Consider the following 20,846-nt stretch of genomic DNA (forward strand, 5'->3'; position numbering starts at 1 on the left):
CCTGTGGAACTCATCAATCGGCTCATAAGATGAAGTGGTTGATCAGGCGATCAGGGTTTTATTGGCCCACCATGCATGAGGACTGTTTCAATTACTACAAAGGGTGTCAAGCATGTCAGAGGTTTGGGAGCATTCAGATGGTACCCACATCAGCAATGAACCCCATCATCAAGCCTTGGCCATTTCGAGGATGGGGCATGGACATGATCGGCAAAATCCATCCTGCATCGAGCAAAGGCCACAAGTGGATCTTGGCCATTACAGATTATTTTACTAAGTGGGTGGAAGTCGTCCCTATGAAGTCAGTAAAATCAGAGGATGTTATCAACTTTGGGAAAGAGCATGTCATTCATAGGTTCGGGATTCCCCAGACTATCACGACCGATGGAGGTTCGGTCTTCATCTCTAAAGAATTCAGAAAGTTCTGCGATGACATGGGAATTAAGCTGATCCGATCGTCTCCATACTACGCTCAGGCGAATGGGCAGGCTGAAGCGTCCAACAAAAGCCTTATCAAGCTGATTAAGAGGAAAATCGACGAGTACCCTAGGCGTTGGCATGAGGTTTTATCGGAGGCTTTGTGGGCTTATCGCATGTCATGTCATGGAGAAGTAAAGACCTCGCCGTACCATCTGGTCTATGGACAAGAAGCCGTGTTACCCTGGGAGAACACGGCTGGGTCGAGACGTGTCACGTTTCAGAATGACCTGACAACTGAAGAGTATGCAGCTGTTATCACCAGAATTTGACCGGATCAGAGGTGGGCCGCGATTAAGATGGGCTTGAAGAATATACACGGAAGAAATACATGAATCGGCCTTGTATACAAAGTTTGGACTAGCTTTCCCGTGTATCTGTAAATATAGTAGGATACGTGTCGGTTAGATAGAATTTGGCTCATGCACGGTTGGGATTATTCCCACGTTAGAAAGTCTACGGACTATAAATATGTATCTAGGGTTATTGAGAAAGACAACAATCACGTTCATCACAAACCAATCTAGGCGCATCGCCAACCCCTTGTTTCGAGGGTTTCTTCCGGGTAAGCATCATGCTGCCTAGATCGCATCTTGCGATCTAGAAAGTACACGTTTATTCGTTGTCCATGCGTTGCTCGTGCTGAAGCCTTGTTGATGGCGAGCAGCGTAGTTATCATAGATGTGTTAGGGTTAGCATTGTTTCATCGTATCACATGCTTTCGTCCATGCAACCCTTAGACGTCTAGCCGCCCTTACACCTATCTTAGGTGTAAGGGCGGCACCTCGCTTGATCATTATTTAGTAGATCCGATCCGTTATGATTGCTCCTTGTTCTTCAAGGATTAGTTTAATATCTGCATAGTTAGACCTTGCAAACGGGTTGAAGGATCCAGTAGCACGTAGGGTGTAGTTTGCTAGCCCTAGATAAGATGTTCCGGGGATCAACTTCATGTTGGTTTTTAGGCCTTGTCTAGGGTTGGTTTATTATCACCGTGCATGGCTGCCAGGCTCAATCACGCGTAGGATGTTCCGATTATGTGGTGAAAACCCTAAATCGTCGTAGGTCGTTTTAGCTTTATTCTGATCAAGCAGGACCACCATGTGATCGTAGACCTCATACGAATCATGGGTGGATCGGCTCCCTGAGCCGATTCACAGGACAACCTGAGAGCCGATCGAGGCTCGTATTTAATGTTTACGTGTATGCCATGCAGGAAACTAAGCGAAGCAAATCCATCACCTTCCCGACCGGGTATAGGTCAGGTGGCACGCCCTGCACCGAGCATCGGACGTGCGTGCCGAGGCTTTGCGGGCCGTCGCTCGAGGGACCAGGGCCAGCCGCAGCTCCGGGAGCCTCCCGGCTCTACCGTGTTTCCCGTCGTTGCTCGCCGGTGGGTTTCCGACCGCAACACATTCCGGCACGCCCGGTGGGACGGTCTTCGACATCAACCGCATCGCCATCTACATCCGAGATGGCGGAAGGTACTCCGGTCACGTACGAAGATCCGACCGAGGAGCTCAAGAAGAAGTATGACGAGGTCAAAGCTATCCTCGAAGCCGACCTCATCGGCTCTTTCCAGAGGACCCGCTCACACGACATTAGGTGGAAAGGGTTCTCACCTGAAGGCGCACTCGATGGAGTGGACCTGTCCGCCCCTTCAGAGGAACGCACCAGGTCTCTGCGTCAGGAGATTAATTTCATGGTAGCTCATTCGCTGCACCGCCATTCTGAGAGCCTGGTGAACACTTTGGAGCGTGTCGCCCTTCGGGTGATCCAGAAATCATGAGGCATCGGTACTCTCCGTCGGGACCTGCTCTAGGGACTCACCAAGGAGAGATACCACTCCGGTCCCGACCACCGCTGCCGTTCGCGTTGGCAGCACCAGAAGTGCCGAGTTCACCGGCATACGTCGTCTACAAGATCGGTGGTGACCCTAGTGATTACCAGTTCTTGTATGAGGCGCCTAAGGAGATCCCTCACGGGTACATGTGCACATACGTGCCGGACCGCACGAATCGGGCACTCACGAACCGGACCGCAACAACGGGGACTTCGGAACAGCAGGGAGGAACTTCGGAACAGATCTTGAGAAGCAAACGTGGCTAGCTAAGTATGCCACTCCGACGAACCTCCAGAGCTCAACTCCTGCAGCTGGCTCAGAGCTTGAGAAGCGAGCGTGGCTGGCTAAGTATGCCACTCCAGCGAATCTTCAGAGTTCGACTCCTGCAGCCAGCACCGCGAATCAGATCAGTACAATCTTGAGAGACCAGTTCGGCATGGTGCCGAAAAGAAGGGCAATCGGATATTCCAAGCCGTACCCCAACGAGTACGATTTGATCCCACTACCACCCAAATATCGGCTCCCTGAATTCTCCAAGTTTAGTGGGTCAGATGGCTCCAGTTCAATCGAACAGGTGAGCCGATATTTGGCGCAGCTGGGCACGATCTCGGCATCGGATGAACTACGTGTGAGGTTCTTCGCACTGTCCCTCACAGGATCGGCTTTCGGGTGGTACACATCGCTGCCACCAGACTCAATCCGGACTTGGAAGCAGTTGGAAGAACAGTTCCACATGCGGTATCACTCAGAGGCTTCCGAGGCTGGCATTGCCGATCTAGCACAAGTACGACGAAGCGCGGAGAAACGGTGTCGGAATACATCCAGCGCTTCGGGACCGTTAGGAACCGATGCTATTCGGCTCGTGTGACTGAAAAGAAGCGATCGAGTTGGCGGTGGTGGGTCTCGCATCACCGATCAAGGATATGGCTTCCCAAGCGAGACTACCCTTCACCGGCGCATATGGTTCGGAAGCTATCATCATATGAACAGCGCCACCCGAGTTGTACCGGGATAAATTCAAGCGTGCGGTAGTCCTGGTTGAGGCGGATGAAGATGAAGGCTCGCGGGAGATCAAGAGGTAGCAGTGGCTGAATGGACTCGGGGGCAAGCCCCGTGTCCTGCAAATGGGTTAAGCCACAAGGTCCTCCAAGAGGGTGTGACTTCGACGTGACCAAAGCTGAGCAAATTTTCGACCTCTTACTTAAGGAGAAGCAGCTAAAGGTACCCGAAGGCCACAAAATCCCCACGGCGCATGAGCTGAACGGAAAGCCATACTGCAAGTGGCATAACACGTTCACCCATACCACCAACGACTGCAGGGTGTGGCGTCAGCAGATCCAAATGGCGATAGAACAAGGGCGTCTAATTTTCAGCCAGTACGCCATGAAAGTCGACACACACCCTTTCCCCGCCGTTAACATGGTGGAGTGCACTTACCCTGGGAGGTGCCAGCCAGGTTTCTCGTTCAGCATCAACATGGTAGGACCTGGGCACCACTCTGGTAAGGACAGAGACGAGGGCAGCTGCTCTCATAACAAGGACAAAGAGGAAGCCGTTCCACGCGATCGGCTCCGGCACGATGGCAAGCGCTACATCACAGAGGGAGAAGTGAGGAATGTGCGATATCAACGACCTCTCTCTGATCACCTCCTCAACAAATACGTGAGTCAATACGACCAACGCCGACGATACGACGACGATGACGAAAGAGATCATCTGGCTAGCAGGGACGCCAGGAGACATCGTCGGCATGATCGCGACGAGGAGAGATATGAGCGCCACGCCAAGGAAAAGTCAAGAGAGCAAGGCGACGTGGATAGGCACTGGGACTGTCCCTTCTTTAGACTCTGCTGGGATTCAGGAATGAGCCGATTGCCTACAATCGGCAACTGCCCAGAATGTAGACAGAAGAAGAAGGATGCAGGTGACGTGTCAGTGTTCAAACGTCTAGGGCCTCTCCCGTTTCGGAACAAGCACGCTGAGTCCTCTCGAGTGGAAGATCTCGAGGAGTTAGAAGACGATGATGAAGAAGAAGAAGATAAGTACCACCGGCCAAGGTGGTGCCCTGATGGACTCAGCCGTTCCCAAAAGCATAGGGTTCAGCGACTACGTGGTTTGGAGGAAGCCGAAAGGTTATACCTGCACACGTTAAGGAAGGCGCGGCCTGATCTGGCCGCGAAAATTCAGCGAACTCTGGACGAAGAAGGTCGGCCACAAAAGAAAGAGTGGCGCCCCAAACAAAGGAAAGCCGATGATGAGACATCGGCTGGCACAAACATGGTGTTCATCCTTTCGGCGGAGTTTAGTGCTCCAGGATTAGACGAAGCACCTGTGGCACAACTTGACTGCGGCCCACGACCAGTTATCTTTGAGAAGCCACGAGAAAGAAGCTACAGACACCTGAAGGCCCTGTACTTGCGAGGTTATATCAATGGGCAGCCTGTCAACAAGATGCTGGTGGACACCGGAGCGGCGGTCAACATTATGCCATACTCCATGCTACGTCGGTTGGGACGCTCTAGCTCGGATCTGATCAAGACCAACGTTACACTGAGCGATTTCAACGGCCAAGCATCTGAAGCACAAGGTGTTCTGAACGTGGATCTGACCGTAGGAAGAAAAACCATCCCTACGACGTTCTTTATTGTCGATAGCAAGAGCACCTATGTTGTCCTGCTAGGGAGAGATTGGATCCACGCCAACTGTTGCATTCCATCCACGATGCACCAATGTTTAATACGAGTGGGATGGAGATGAAGTAGAGGTCGTCCACGCAGATGACTCAGCCGAGATTTCAACGGCTGGCATGAACGTTTGGGAGACGGCAGGCCAAGAGCCACTCTCAGGCATCACTTTGGACGACTGCGAGCGCATCGACGTGACAAAAAGCGGGGTGAGGCTGGTCTTATCCACCGGCCTGACCGTGTAACGAGAGCAAAATCTATGGACGTACGTGGCGAGGCCGATCCTTGTGATCGGCCCCAAAAAAATAAAAGGGATAATCTGGTCTCAAGCATGTCACGTAGTCATAGTAAAGCAAGACCAAGATGTACACCTTCATCGAGCAATTCAATCAACATGGAGGCCGATTCCAGCAATCGGCCAAAATTATCCTCGCCATACGTCCTGCCTGTGTTCAACGTCGATCTAACGGGCGACGGAAAGCTGGGATACGGGTTTACGTCGGCTGATGAGCTGGAAGAAGTCAACATTGGTCCTGACGGAGCCGATGTTCAAGTACAGTGCCTTGGCTAACTACAGAGCCGATATCTGCAGTTACCTGGCAGATTCGGCTCGGGGGGCACCTAACCAGATGAACATGTGCGATACGTGGGCAGTGAAATATTGGGGGCCGAAAGAAAAATCGGCCAGCAAAAAAAAATGCACAGCCGATGCACAGACATCGACTTTAGAACTAAGAAAAGCCGACGCACAGCCATCGACTCTAGTACAAATTACACAGGGAGACTCTACTGAAGGAACATTTCGAGGGCATGGAGGGCATCGGCACGAACACGATCTACCTCCGCGATTTCCAGAGGGCGTGAAGGGCGTGAAGGGCGTCACAAAGCCACCGGCCAGTGAAAAAGCAACAAGAAAACGTCAGGAGACAGCAAGGGAGTAAGGTAGAGCTAAATGGAAGGATCGTACCTCTCCTAAGACCAGAGGAACAGCCGATGAAGAGGTGATCGGCTCTGGTGTTTCTGCTGTCGGTTTGGCCAAGTTGGCCCGACTTCCCCACTGGAGGTGTCATCAGTCTGCAAAGGGAAAGGTTAGCCGATGAGAACGACAAGGGGTCGGCATGCAAAATGAGCCGAGGAAAGGATGGAGTTACGTTTGATATATCCTGGTTTGATGGAGAGGCTTGCGCTTCCTTGCGAGCTCTCTGGATGCATCGGCACTTTGTGCGTAGGCTGCCCTGCCCCGCTTTGATGGGAGTTTGGGAAACGGCAGGTTCAGGGGCTGACCTTTTCTTGGAAGCCGACGGTGGCAAGTCTGGCTGGCTTTGCGTGGTGATTTTCTCGGAATTGCCCGACCTCGAGTCCCTTCGACTGGGTTGTGTGTCCTCACTAGAGTTTTCTTCAGTAGAGGTTTGTAGAAGAAATACAAGTATGCTGCAGAAGCCTAGAAGGATGAATGGAATCAGCCAAAGCATGGGCGAAACTTACGTGCGAGCCTTCTTCAGCTGGAGTAGGGCTTTGGTGCTTCAGAGTCTTCCTGGTAGCTACTTTCCTCACCGCTGTTCTCGCCTTGACTGAGGCTCGGGGGGCAGCTGACCTAGTAGACACTCTGCTTTTGGAAGCCGATTTGGGTGTCATCGGCTGGCCTCGCATCACAACCTTCTTCAAAGGTGGTGAGTTGTTGCGTAAGAGGACCACCGGAGCTCGCTGGGAGGAATCTGAAAGGGGAGCCGTCATCATCTACAGGGTCAGGACCGTCCTGTTGCTGCAAAAAGATAGAGCAAGGTTATAAAGGGAATTCTATTTGCCTCGCATGAAATCAGATGGGCAGGACTCTCGGTAGAACGAGGGCCAAGACAGGGAGAATTCGGAAGAGAAGGATGGGCAGTAGAATGTCTGATACCTAGAAATTAATGATGGAACGAAGCATTAATTCAGATGTTTGTTGTTAATTCTAGCACTATGTTCGGACAGTGAGGAGCGGTTAAGGATTACCTTCAGGCCGGAGACCATAGCGTTGGCATTGGATGATTCCGCCATTGGGTCCGTTGCAGGTGCGAACCTGCGCGATTGTCATCTGAGGTTCGTATGGCCGTGGGTTGGATCTGTTCGAGAGGCGATTTGGGGATCTGAGTGTTGCTCTTTCGGATAAGTCGCAGGTTACCATTTGAATAGACAATAGAGCTGGCCTTGCTCGCGTTTTATGGCAAGGGCCGATGCGCTGCCATCGGCTCTTGGTGTGTTGACTTACTTTGGCGATCGGCAAAGCTGGTAAAAGGACAGAATCGGCTTAGAGATGTTTTTCTTCATTAATAAAAGTGCTTTTACAGAGAAGAGCCGATTACTCAAGGAAGAAAGAACAAAAGCCGATTACTACTACTAGTTCTATGCTAGTAGTTCCTAATCTACGGGCCGTCGCTGCCCTTGTCGTCGACATCGGAGCTCTCGTCGGCCCTGCTGCCGGCGGGCTCCTCGTCGCTGCTCCAGTGGCCCTCATTGGCGGCCTCCTCATCTTCGTCATCGTCGTCGTCGTCATCCCACCAGGCGCGGAGGCGCTTCGCCGGTGGATAACCCTCGAGGGAGTCGTCGTCGTCGTCTTCCTCCTCTTCCTCGGAGGAGGTGTAATCGTCCCAGGAGAACGAGTCGTCCTCGCTCTCCGATTCCAGTTCCCCATCAGCGAGGAACTGGAGGTCTTCATCTCCGCTGGTCAAGGACTTGTCGTCCTCGGACCAGACGGAGGAGGCGTGGTCCTCCTGGTCCCACTCCTCTGGGGCGCGCTCGTCGTGCGCCGCCATCAGAGCCGCCATCGGATCCCACTCTGGCGTGGGTTCGCGGGAGGAGGAGGAGGAGGAGGAGAAGGACTGGGAGGAAAGATCCGACGAGGCGGAGGAGGAAGAGGAGGAAGACATTGCTCTGAGATTGGGGTTTCTTGGTGCCGATGGCCAGAACAGAGCAAGGGGATGAAGTAGCGAACTATTTGGAGCGGTTGGATAAAAGGGGATATGGTGGAGATTCAGTGCCACAACAGTTTCCGAGGAAGTGGTGCCCAAAGAAAAAAAAATTGCCAGGTCACGCGGAGAAGTTGAGAAGGCAAGTCATCATGATGAAGGGTACTCGCGACGGTTCCGTTCGCCACGACATGACCCGACGAAGAAAAAGCGAGTGATTTTGGAATTATCATTTCCAAAACCAGGGGGCATGTGTTATCACCGGAATTTGACCGGATCAGAGGTGGGCCGCGATTAAGATGGGCTTGAAGAATATACACGAAAGAAATACATGAATCGGCCTTGTATACAAAGTTTGGGCTAGCTTGCCCGTGTATCTGTAAATATAGTAGGATACGTGTCGGTTAGATAGAATTTGGCTCGTGCACGGTTGGGATTATTCCCACGTTAGAAAGTCTACGGACTATAAATATGTATCTAGGGTTATTGAGAAAGACAACAATCACGTTCATCACAAACCAATCTAGGCGCATCGCCAACCCCTTGTTTCGAGGGTTTCTTCTGGGTAAGCATCATGCTTGCTAGATCACATCTCGCGATCTAGGCAGTACACGTTTATTCGTTGTTCATGCGTTGCTCGTGCTGAAGCCTTGTTGATGGCGAGCAGCGTAGTTATCATAGATGTGTTAGGGTTAGCATTGTTTCATCGTATCACATGCTTTCGTCCATGCAACCCTTAGAAGTCTAGCCGCCCTTACACCTATCTTAGGTGTAAGGGCGGCACCTCGCTTGATCATTATTTAGTAGACCCGATCCGTTATGATTGCTCCTTGTTCTTCAAGGATTGGTTTAAAATCTGCATAGTTAGGCCTTGCAAACGGGTTGAAGGATCCAGTAGCACGTAGGGTGTAGTTTGCTAGCCCTAGATAAGATGTTCCGGGGATCAACTTCATGTTGGTTTTTAGGCCTTGTCTAGGGTTGGTTTATTATAACCGTGCGTGGCTGCCAGGCTCAATCACGCGTAGGATGTTCCGATTATGTGGTGAAAACCCTAAATCTTCGTAGGTCGTTTTAGCTTTATTCTGATCAAGCAGGACCACCATGTGATCGTAGACCTCATACGAATCATGGGTGGATCGGCTCCTTGAGCCGATTCACGAGACAACTCGAGAGCCGATCGAGGCTCGTATTTAATGTTTACGTGTATGCCATGCAGGAAACTAAGCGAAGCAAATCCATCACCTTCCCGACCGGTATAGGTCAGGTGGCACGCCCTTGCACCAGCATCGGACGTGCGTGCCGAGGCTTTGCGGGCCGTCGCTCGAGGGACCAGGGCCAGCCGCAGCTCTGGGAGCCTCCCGGCTCTACTGTGTTGCCCGTCGTTGCTCGCCGGTGGGTTTCTGACCGCAACAGCAGCCCTGATGAGTGATAGCGTTGAGGATCTGACAGAACTCAGACTTTGGTCACTAGAGAAAATTAAGGAGAACAAGACCAAGGTAGCTCGTGCATATAATAAGAAGGTGAAGCCAAAGGAGTTCCAGGTTGGTGATCTGGTGTGGGAAGCTGTACTGCCGTTGGGGACTAAGGACAAGGCGTATGGTAAATGGTCTCCAAATTGGCACGGGCCGTACAGGGTTGACCAGGTTTTAAAGGTTAATTCTTACATGCTCGAGCAATTGGATGGTGTAAAATTCCCAGTGGCCGTCAATGGCCAGCATCTCAAGAAGTATTTCCCAAGTATGTGGGATGATGGGCAGTGAAATACGGGGGCCGATTTTAAATCGGCCAGTAAAATTTTTTTTACATCAACTTGAGCAGTGGAATATGGGGGCCGATGTATGAAATCGGCCGATATAAAAATCTAAACAAAAGCATAGCCGATGTACTTACCATCGACTTTAGAGCTGAAAGAGCCGATGCGGAGTCATCGACTATAGAGGAACAACTGTTGTTTCAGGTCACCATTCAGTTTTATATTCGATTTTGGAGCTGGCCTTGTTGGCGTTTTTGGGCAAAGGCCGATGCATTGCCATCGGCTTCTCAAACAATGATAATCGGAATTATTAAGCATGGAATCCTTCTTCATTGATTTCAAAAGGGTATTTTTTACAAGGAGGAGCCGATTGCTCAGGAGCGGAGGAACAAAACGAGGACAGATTGCTACTACTAGTCTTATACTAAGTGGCCCCTACTCTAGGGACCGTCGCTGTCCTCATCGTCGCCATTGTAGCCGCCGCCGGTGCTGCTGCTGGCGAGCTCCTCGTCGCTACTGCCGTAGCCCTCGACGGGGGCTTCTTCCTCCTCGTCATCGTCGTCTTCGTCGTCATCCGACCAGGCCCAGCCGCGGAAGCGCTTCGCCGGCGGCTCGTCGGAGGAGGTGTCGCCCTCCTCTTCCTCCTCGTTAGAGGAGGCGTCGTCCTCTTCACCCTCCTCTTCTTCCTCTTCGCCGGAGGGGGCGAAGCTACCCCAGGAGAGGAGGTCATCCTCACTCTCCGCCACCAGTTCCCCGTCGATGAGGAACCGGAGGTCGTCCTCCCCATCGGTCAGGGGCAAGTCGCCATCTGACCCGACGAGGGCCTCGGGTGGGCCATCGGGCACGAAGTCGAAGTCCCACTCGGCTCATCCCATTGGTTGTGCTCGGCATCGGCTCGCTTGAGGAAGAGGATTGGAAGGAGAGAGCCGATGCAGCAGAGGAGGAGGATGAGTCCATGGTGGAGGAGGGCTTTTCGGTGTCTAGTACCGAGGAAGGGGATGAAGAAGCGAGTTGCTCGACGTGGTTAAATAAAAGGGGATATAGTGGAGATTTAATGCCGCGACGGTTTTCGAGGACATGGTGCCGAATCTATCAAGTCGCGCAGAGAAGCTGAGAAGGCAAGGCATCATGATGAAAGATTCTGCGGCAGCTCTGCTCTGCCACGACGTGACCCTTCGAAGGAAAAACGAAGTGGTTTTGAAATTATCATTGCCAAAACCAGGGGGGCATGTGTTATCACCGGAATTTAACCAAGTCTGGAGATGGGCCGTGATTAAATGGGCTTAGAGGATTTACATAGAAAATATTCCCGAACCGGCCTTGTACAAGAAGTTTGGGCAAGATTGCCCGTGTATCTGTAAATTATAGTAGGTTACGTGTCGGTTAGAATTAAGAGATAGAGTTTAGCTCGTACACGGTTGGGTTTATTCCCAAGTTAGAGAGTCTACGGACTATAAATATGTACCTAGGGTTATTGAGAAAGGAGGACGATCACATTCACAACAAATCAATCTAGGCGCATCGCCACCCCTTGTTTCGAGGGTTTCTCCCAGGTAAGCAACATGCTGCCTAGATCGCATCTTGCGATCTAGGCGATATCGATTTATTCGTTGTTGGTGTTGCTCGTGCTGAAGCCTTTTTGATGGCGAGCAACACCCTTATCTTAGGTGTTTTGGGGTTAATGACAATGCTTTCACGATGCACTTGTTTAGCTACGCTACCCCTCGATATCTAGCTGCCCTTACACCTATTTTAGGTGTAAGTGCAGCATCCTGCTTGTTCATGACCTAGTAGATCTAATCCGTTATAGTTGCTCCTTGTTCTTCAAGGATTGGTTTGATATCCGTATGGTTAGGCCTTATAAACGGTTTGAAGGATCCGGTAGTGCGTAAGGTGTGGTTTACTAAGCTCTAGAGGGATTGTTCCGGGGATCAACTTCACGTTGGTTTTTAAGCCTCTTTAGGGTTGGTTTTCCATCATCTTACGTATCTGCTAGGCTCAATCACGCATAGGATGTTCCGATTATACGGTGAAAACCCTAGACTATCGTAGATTAGCTTAGCTTGTTATTGATAAAGCATGATCCCCATGTCCTTATAAATCTAACATGAACCATGGGGCAATCGGCTCTTTGAGCCGATCCACAGAACAATTTAAGAGCCGATCGGGGCTCGTATTTAATGTTTACGTGTTTGCCATGCAGGAAATTAGTCGAAGCAATCCATCACCTTCCTGACCAGGTATAGGTCAGGTGGTACGCCCTCGTAAGCACCAGGACGCGTGTACCAGAAGGCATTGCGGGCCGTCGCCCGAGGGACCAGGGTCAGCCGCAATCCTGGGAGCCTCCCGGCTCTACTGTGTTGCCCGTTGATACTCGCCGGTGGGTTTTTGACCGCAACACATATATATCCACTAGCTTTTCCGAGGTGTCCTTCTGGTTCACAGCTAGGAAATGTGCACTCTTGGTGAGTCTATCAATTATCACCCATATCATATCCTTTATTTTACTAGTCATTGGTAGACCAGTAACAAAGTCCATTCCAATCTCATCCCACTTCCATTCTGGAATATCCAAAGGTTTAAGTAGTCCAGCAGGACTCTGATGATCCGCCTTCACGCTTTGACATGTGTGACATCCGAAACATACTTGGCTATCTCTCTTTTCATGTTGTTCCACCAGAACATCTCCTTTAGATCCATGTACATCTTGGTACTTCCTGGATGTATAGAATAAGGTGTCTCATGAGCTTCCTTGAGTATGATTGCCTTGACTTCTGAATCATCAGGTACACACATTCTTTTCTGAAAGTACAATGAATCAAAGTCTCCCACCTGAAATTCAGATGGTTTTCCTTCCTCTATTCGCTTGATTTCTTCTTGGATGAATGGATCATCCGCTTGTTTCCGAATGATCTCATATTTCAGATCAGAATACATCTCATCCATGATCCTCAGGGTTGCAGTACTTCCAACTGCATCTCCTTGGATTAACAGAATTTGAGCTTGTTCTAATTCCTTCCTGCGCTCCTTTGGAATTTCTCATTCCGTAGGTTGATTCTAAATGCTCTTTATTCTCAAAGCATCTGCTACCACATTGGCCTTGCCTGGTGTGTAATTGATTGTCAAATCATCATCCTTGATCAATTCCAACCATCTTTTCTGTCTCATGTTCAGTTCCTTCTTAGTAAATAAGTATTTCAAACTTTTATGATCCGTGTATAGCTCACACTTGGATCCATAAAGAAATTGCCTCCAACTCTTCAAAGCATAGACTACTGCTGCCAACTCTAAGTCATGGACTGGGTGGTTGTTTTCATGTGGCTTTAGTTGTCTTAATCCATAAGCTATTATCAGAACACATCCAATTCCATTCTTGGGAGCGTCACAGTAAACTGTGTAATCCTTTCCTGGTTCTGAAACAGTTAACATCGGTGCCGTGTTAGCTTCTCCTTGAGATTCTGAAAACTTGGTTCACACTCATCAGATCAGACAAATGGGGTGTTTTTCTTCAATAGCCTGATCATTGTTCCTGCAATCTTCGAAAATCCTTCAATGAATCTTCGATATTATCCTGCCATACCAAGGAATCCTCTGATCTCCTTAGCATTCTTTGGTGATTTCCATTCCAAAACTGACTGAATCTTACTTGGGTTAAAAGCTATACCCTCCTTAATTATGACATGTCCAAGAAATTCCACACTGTCCAACCAAAACTTACACTTGCTGAACTTAGCATATAGCTGATGTTCTCTCAAGATCTGCAAAACTATCTTCAAATACTTGGCATGTTCTTCTTTGTTCTTGGGATATATCAAAATATCATCGATGAACATGATCATAAACTTTTCCAAATACTTCATGAAGATCTTGTTCATCAAATTCATGAATATTGCTGGTGCATTAGTCAATCCAAATGGTACAACCAAATATTTACGGTGTCCATGCCTGGAAACAAAGGTTGTTTTCGAAACATCTTCCTTCTTAATATTGACCTGATGGTATCCTGACCTCAGATCTATCTTTGAAAAGACTCCTGCTCCTTGAACTTGATCGAACGGGTCTTGAATTCTGGGTATCAGGTACTTGTTCTTGATTGTCATATTGTTGAGATTTTTATAATCTCCACACATTCTCTTACCTCCATCTCTGTTATCCAAAAAAATAACTGGGGATCCCCATGGTACACTTTCTTGAATGAATCCTTTCTGTTCCAACTCATCTACTTGTGCTTTCAGTTCCACTAACTCCTTCGGACCCATATTATATGGTGGTTGAGCTATTGGTGATGTGCCTGGAATCAGATCTATTGTGAATTCTATCTCCCTATCAGGTGGCATACCCGGTAATTCCTTGGGAAACACATCTTGAAACTCATTCACAACTGAAATCTCTTCAATTTTAAGTTCTTTCAAACTGTTCAACTCCAATCCTATTTCCAATTGGGTATATTTATCTCCCTGGAATACTATCCGTCCTCCCATGGAATTGCGGAGTGATACTGTTTTCTCTCCACAGTTTATCACTCCTCCATTCTCTGTTAACCAGTCCAACCCTAGGATGACTGATATGTCCTTCATGGGAATGATGAAAAGATCCGCGAAATACACACAGTCACATATGGTAATGACCTGTGCCTCTTTCAGGTGGGTTACTAAGATAGTTCCCCCCGCGGATAAGAAAGCTATGGGATATTCTAGTTTCGAGCATATAATTCAATATTTTTCAACAAAATCTCATGCAAGGAATGAATTAGTTGCTCCAGTATCAAATAATACTTTGCCAGGATGAGTAAGAATGCTGAGCGTACCTAGGACTGTTTGATCCGACTCTCTGGCTTGCTCCAAAGTTGTGCAGTTCAGCTTTCCATACGGCCTTCCCCGTTTGTTGTTGTTGTTGCTGTTGTTGTTGTTGTTGTTGTTGTTGTTGTTGTTGCTGTTGCTGTTGCTGTTGCTGTTGCTGTTGCTGTTGCTGTTGCTGTTGCTGTTGCTGTTGCTGTTGTTGTTGTTGTTGCTGTTGCTGTTGTTGTTGTTGTTGTTGTTGCGATTGTTGTTGCTGTTGTTGTTTCCGCCTCCTAGGCATCCTCCTCCAGAGTTCTGGCCACTTCAAGTGGCCTTGTTAGGGCATTCCGGCTTCATATGACCCTCCTTTCCACAACCATAACAGATGATATTTTGGTTCTGGCACTTGGACATATAATGTCCATGCATACCACAGTTGTGGCAAATGATATCCTCGTGAGGGGTGTTGTTTCCTCGGTTAGAATTGTTTCCTACTGGTCGGAACCTTGGCTTGAAACTCCTATCTGGGGTTGGTTTAGCAACAAGATATTTCCTTGACTCGATACGAGCCCTCTTCTTCCTCTCCTCATGTACCTGCCTGTAATCATCCTCAAAAGTGATTGCCGCATCAATCAGTTCCTGGAATTATGTAGTTCTTGCTAACCGTAGATGCATCTTCATGTAGGGATTCATTCCCTTCATGAACCTGTTCTCCTCTTTTCATCAGAGTTCACTTCCTCTGGTGCATACCTCGACAAACTATTGAACTCCCGAACATACTTCATGATCGGTGAGGTGTTCTGTTGCAGCTCTCCGAACTCACGTTTCTTCAACTCCACCACACTTTCCGGAACATGTGCATCCCGGAACTTCTTCTTGAATTATCCCATGTAAACACCTTTTCTGGTGGATGTACATCAACGACATTCTCCCACCAGGATGCAGCCGGTCCTGATAACAGATAGGTAGCATACCATATCGTTTCTTCATTGTTACATCCAACCGTCCTCAACTTCCTATCTGTGTCCATTAACCAATCCTCTACACCCATGGGTTCTGGTGCTGACGCAAAAGGTAACGATCTTGCATTCTGGAAGTCTGATAAGGTTACGCCTCTGCCTTCATTGCCCTTGTCATTGATAACTTGAGCAAAGAAGTCTTGCATTTTTTTTTCTGACTCTCCTGGTATCTTCTCCTATCTTCTTCCACATCCCTCATGAATTGCTGGAAGTCTGGGTGCATCATAGGATGTGGTGGTGGTGGCATGTCTCCCATTCTGGCTGCTGCCTTAGCTTCTTCCTTTTCTTTCGCCTCCCCCTCTCTTTGAGCTTCCTCATTCTCAACTAACTCCATGTCCCCCTAGTCCTGTAACAAAGAGCGATACTCATAATTACACCATGCGAATGTTTTCTGAGCTCAACTCAATGCCCAGAACTAGTCACGCAATGAAATCAAGAAGCAAATCCAAAAAAAAAATATTATGAATATTCACTGTATATAACATTATATTACAAACATTATATTACATGTGGCATATATAACCACTTATTATGGCTCAAAGCCCAAGCCAACGGAAATTTAAAAATACGTTCGATTACAATACCAACTATATTACATTATTCCATGCGTAAACACTACTCCTCGTCGTCTTCATTGTGCTCCGTATACATACCATGAATCCACTCGGTACAACGACTAGTCTTCCGAACACCGTCCGGAACAAAGGTCCTTCATGTCGGAATATAATCTAAATCGGACAAAGTGCCGAGACAGAGATCTGTCATGCCAAAATATTTGGAAAGTGACTCGTATGTATCCTCAGTAGGATGCACACCTCCTCCCTTCGCCGTCTGATCTACCATCCACGGAGGATTCCTCTCCACCTGCCCCCTCATCATCTTCTTATTCTTCTTAACTCCAGAACTCTCACCTACCTGAAAGTGAGATTTGACTGGTCCTTCCATCTCTGAGTCAATCACGATGGGGTTTGTGTCCCTTTCACCAAGCCCATAGGGACGGGTACGATACTGGCTAACCTCGCCTCCTTCTTCTTCCGTGTCAGACGGAATAGGTTCACTTTCATCCCCAAAGGGTTCTCCGAATTCTCGATTGGTGACTCCGGATTGGCTGGGTTTCCCGAATCATCTCCCATATACCTTGCATCAAAGTACACTGACACATATGGATAGTGTGCAACATAATTGGGTGTATGAGGAACTGGGTTTGATACCTGGTCACTCAAATCTATGAAACTATCAGTGGTGAACTAAGGTGTTGAGTACTGGGTTTGGTTCCTACGTTTCTGCATTCAAGCCTGGACTTTTTCAGGTTCAATTAACTCTTCGAGCATGTGTGTCACTTCTCCCACCATCTTCTTGTGAAGTAGGTACATCATAGTCAACAGGGACTTGCAACTGTCCATGGGCCATGCTGCTACTTCTGGATATTTCTATGCCATAAACAAGTGGTTCATAGAAGGATCCTCATCTTCCTCAGCATGAGGCACATGAGAATACTCGGAACATAGAAAATATGTGGTTTTGAGTTGTCTAAGTTCGGTGATTGCACTAAAGATTGACATGTGATACGCCGTTGTGAGGGGTTTTGCTTCTCCATAAGGCATAATGATACTCATTTCTAGTTCTCTGGGTAGTTGCACTGCCACTCTGCACTTGGCTACTACATCTTCGTCGTAGTAGATTTATTTTATGACAAGAATCTTGGTTTCACAACCAAGATCATACAACATCCCACGTAGGAGATCTGTGAGACTCCCTTCATAATCATCAAGCCAGGTTTCACTCTTCCTCAACGTACTCTTTGGATAAGTATTCGCCATTCCGGCTGTATACATAAATAAAATATTATTAGTGATGATGCATCATAATAGTTATAATAAAGAATTGTTGCACTAAAAGATATGACAATGTTATCCTCAAGAATAAACATCATATTTCTAGAGAATTCTTTACTATCCCTACTTGACTCCTACAGGTTTATTCCCTTTACTAGGTTTTTCCAACCTAAGGCCGCAACATTTGCTCTGATACCATCTGCGGTGACCCAGCATACCACTACATTTTGTACTATACAAGTCGTTGATCTGACATTCATGAAGGGGCTTCTTCACAATTATCACATCCCTCAGAGTGGTACAACAGAAACATTGCAGGTCATAACACTCCATATAATTATTACGAACAAGGTTCTTAACAACTTGGTATTCTCACAGGTCCGATGAGAACACCCTAATAGTTTATCTTACTTAGGTAGCATTACAACTTAGAACTGGAAAGTAGACATGACGAGCTTATCAACTTATTTAAGTAAGTCACTACGCTGCTCGGCTCTGATATGCCTACGATATGTCTCTACTCCTCCGCCTCCACTACATGAGTTCCGTAAACTATCCCATAGTCTAAACCTTCTACTCCTCCGGACAAGTCTGGCTCCTCGTAGACCACCTCATATTCGCCTTCAGATGCTCCGGTGCAGGCCTCCTCTTCATGCTCACAGTCTAGCAAGGGTGTCAAAAGAAAGTGAGTACAGAGGTACTCAGCAAGTTCAAAAGAGAAAAGGTGTTTGATGCACTAGCTACGACCATTGATCAGAAAATCTTAGGCCAATGCATGTTTCGCAAAAAATTCTTCAAAAGGTTTATTTTATTCTGAAAACTATGCCTGCCAGTCTTCACAGGTTGACCAAAACTTCACGGAGTTTCTTTCCTGCCGTGTTCGTAGTTCCCTTCCCGGAACAGGGAGTGACAAGCCACAATTCAATACACTCTACAGAGGTGTGTTACTTTCCCCATAAGAGAACTTATCCTTGTTGCCAAACGGGCATACTTTCCCGTCCACACTTCCTTGTGTGAGGCCCAGTATAAGAACCAAGCCAATCACTGCCTTCTCCGGGACCCCGCATACCCACCCTTTTGTATTTAGAGGGCCCTCGATAGCTTACTTATCTAGAGCGCTTGATCCTCGGCCATGATCCACAAGGGACTGAACTAGACCGGTTCGGACCAAACCGACCGAGTCGGTCCATTTCCCCCCCTCTCACGCGTGAATCCTAACGCTAGCTCTCGCGACGCTCTGGCGACTCGCGTCGCCGCCACGCTCTGGCCACCCCTTACCTCGCCGTTGGTCGCAAACGCCTCCTCTCACGACACTCCACCCTTCTATCCGTGTCGATTTGACGCGCGTCACCTCCTTCTCCAGACCTCCACCCCTCTGCATCTAGGGTTCTAGTCGCGTGCGGTGGTTCCTCGTCGATCCCTGGCTCCATACATGATGAGGCCGCCGCCATCAACGAGTTGTCTACCTGGAGATTGGCCTGGCGCAGGTGGTACTGTGGCGCCACTTGTAGCGCCGTCTCCAGGCCTACTGGTGCCTGTGGTGGTGATGGGTTCGTCGGCGTAACACCGATGTCTTCCCTGGGCTTGTAGTTGCTGCGGCCGCACGAGCACTGCCTCGCCATGCCGTAGCTTCTGCTCCCAGGCGCACGGTAAGGTTCTCACCTCCCTCTCCTCTCACCTCTCTGCTCTTCCAGTAATTACCTTGCTCTTCTTCTTCTTCCGATGCTTCCTGATGATCAACAGATCATGCATGAATTCTCTTCCTAGTGCTACTGCATTTGATTCCTTTCTATATGGCTTGTCCTGGTGATGACCCACAAGTATAGGGGATCACAACAGTCTTCGCGGGAAGTAAAACCCAATTTATTGATTCGACACAAGGGGAGACAAAAAATACTTGAAAGCCTTAACGACGGAGTTGTCAATTCAGCTGCACTGGAAACAGACTTGCTCGCAAGAGTTTATCGAGTAGTAACAGTTTTATAACGATAGCAGTAGTGAAATCACAGCAGACGGTGTAACAAAGACAACAATAGTGATTATAGTAAACAGCGAGGATTAAAATACTCGTAGGCACGAGGGATGGATGAACGGGCGTTGCATGGATGAGAGAAACTCATGTAACAATCAAAGCAGGGCATTTGCAGATAATAATAAAATGGTATCCAAGTACTAATCAATCAATAGGCATGTGTTCCATATATAGTCGTATGTGCTCGCAATGAGAAAGTTGCACAACATCTTTTGTCCTACCAGCCGGTGGCAGCCGGGCCTCTAGATAATCTACTGGAAATTAAGGTACTCCTTTTAATAGAGCACCGGAGCAAAGCATTAACACTCTGTGATCACATGTGATCCTCATATCACCGCCTTCCCCTCCGGTTGTCCCAATTTCTGTCACTTCGGGGCCTCGGGTTCCGGACAACAATACGTGTATACAACTTGCAGGTAAGATCATAAAGCAATGAATATCATCATGAAACAATAACATGTTCAGATCTGAGATCATGGCACTTGGGCCCTAGTGACAAGCATTAAGCATAACAAGTTGCAACAATATCATAAAAGTACCAATTACGGATACTAGGCACTATGCCCTAACAATCTTATGCTATTACATGACCAATCTCATCCAATCCCTACCATCCCCTTCAGCCTACAGCGGGGGAATTACTCACACATGGATGGGGGAAACATGGTTGGTCGATGGAGAGGCGTCGGTGGGGATGATGGCGATGATCTCCTCCAATTCCCCGTCCCGGCGAGGTGCCAGAACGGAGTTTCTGGTCCCGAGATGGAGTTTCGCGACGGTGGCGGAGTACTGGATGGTTTCTAGCGACTTTGACTTCCCGTCTCGCGTTTTTAGATCGAAACCCTTAAGTAGTCCAGAGGGGGTCCTCAGAGGCTAGCCGAGGGGGCCACACGCTAGGGCCGCGCGCCCCCCTACAGGCCGCGCCGGCCTAGTGTCTGGGGGGCCTGGGCCTCCCCCAGACCTGCCCTTCTGGCTCCGTGGTTCTTCTGGAAAAATAAGCCCTTCGACATAAATTCCGAGGATTTTCCTGAAAGTTGAATTTCTGCACAAAAACGAGACACCAGGGCAATTCTGCTGAAAACAGCGTTAGTCCGTGTTAGTTGTATCCAAAATACACAAATTAGAGGCAAAACAATAGCAAAAGTGTTCGGGAAAGTAGATACGTTTTGAACGTATCAACTCCCCCAAGCTTAGCTTATTGCTTGTCCTCAAGCAATTCAGATTAACAACCGAGTGCGATAAAAGAACTTTCACGAACACATTTGTTCATATGATGTAAATATTCTCATGATATGGCAAGTACTTAAGCAATTCATAATAAGATACATGCAAATAAAATCATCTAATAGCTATGTCAATCATGGAAAAGGTACCAACAAATTAACAATAAGCATCATGAATCATGTCTATCAGCAGGATTGCAATGTTCATAAAAGGATATGATAAAGTGGTATCTCGCTTGCCCGTATTTATACAGCAA

The sequence above is a fragment of the Lolium rigidum genome, chromosome 3 (assembly GCF_022539505.1).
Source record: "Lolium rigidum isolate FL_2022 chromosome 3, APGP_CSIRO_Lrig_0.1, whole genome shotgun sequence".
In the NCBI taxonomy this organism is placed as follows: domain Eukaryota; kingdom Viridiplantae; phylum Streptophyta; class Magnoliopsida; order Poales; family Poaceae; genus Lolium; species Lolium rigidum.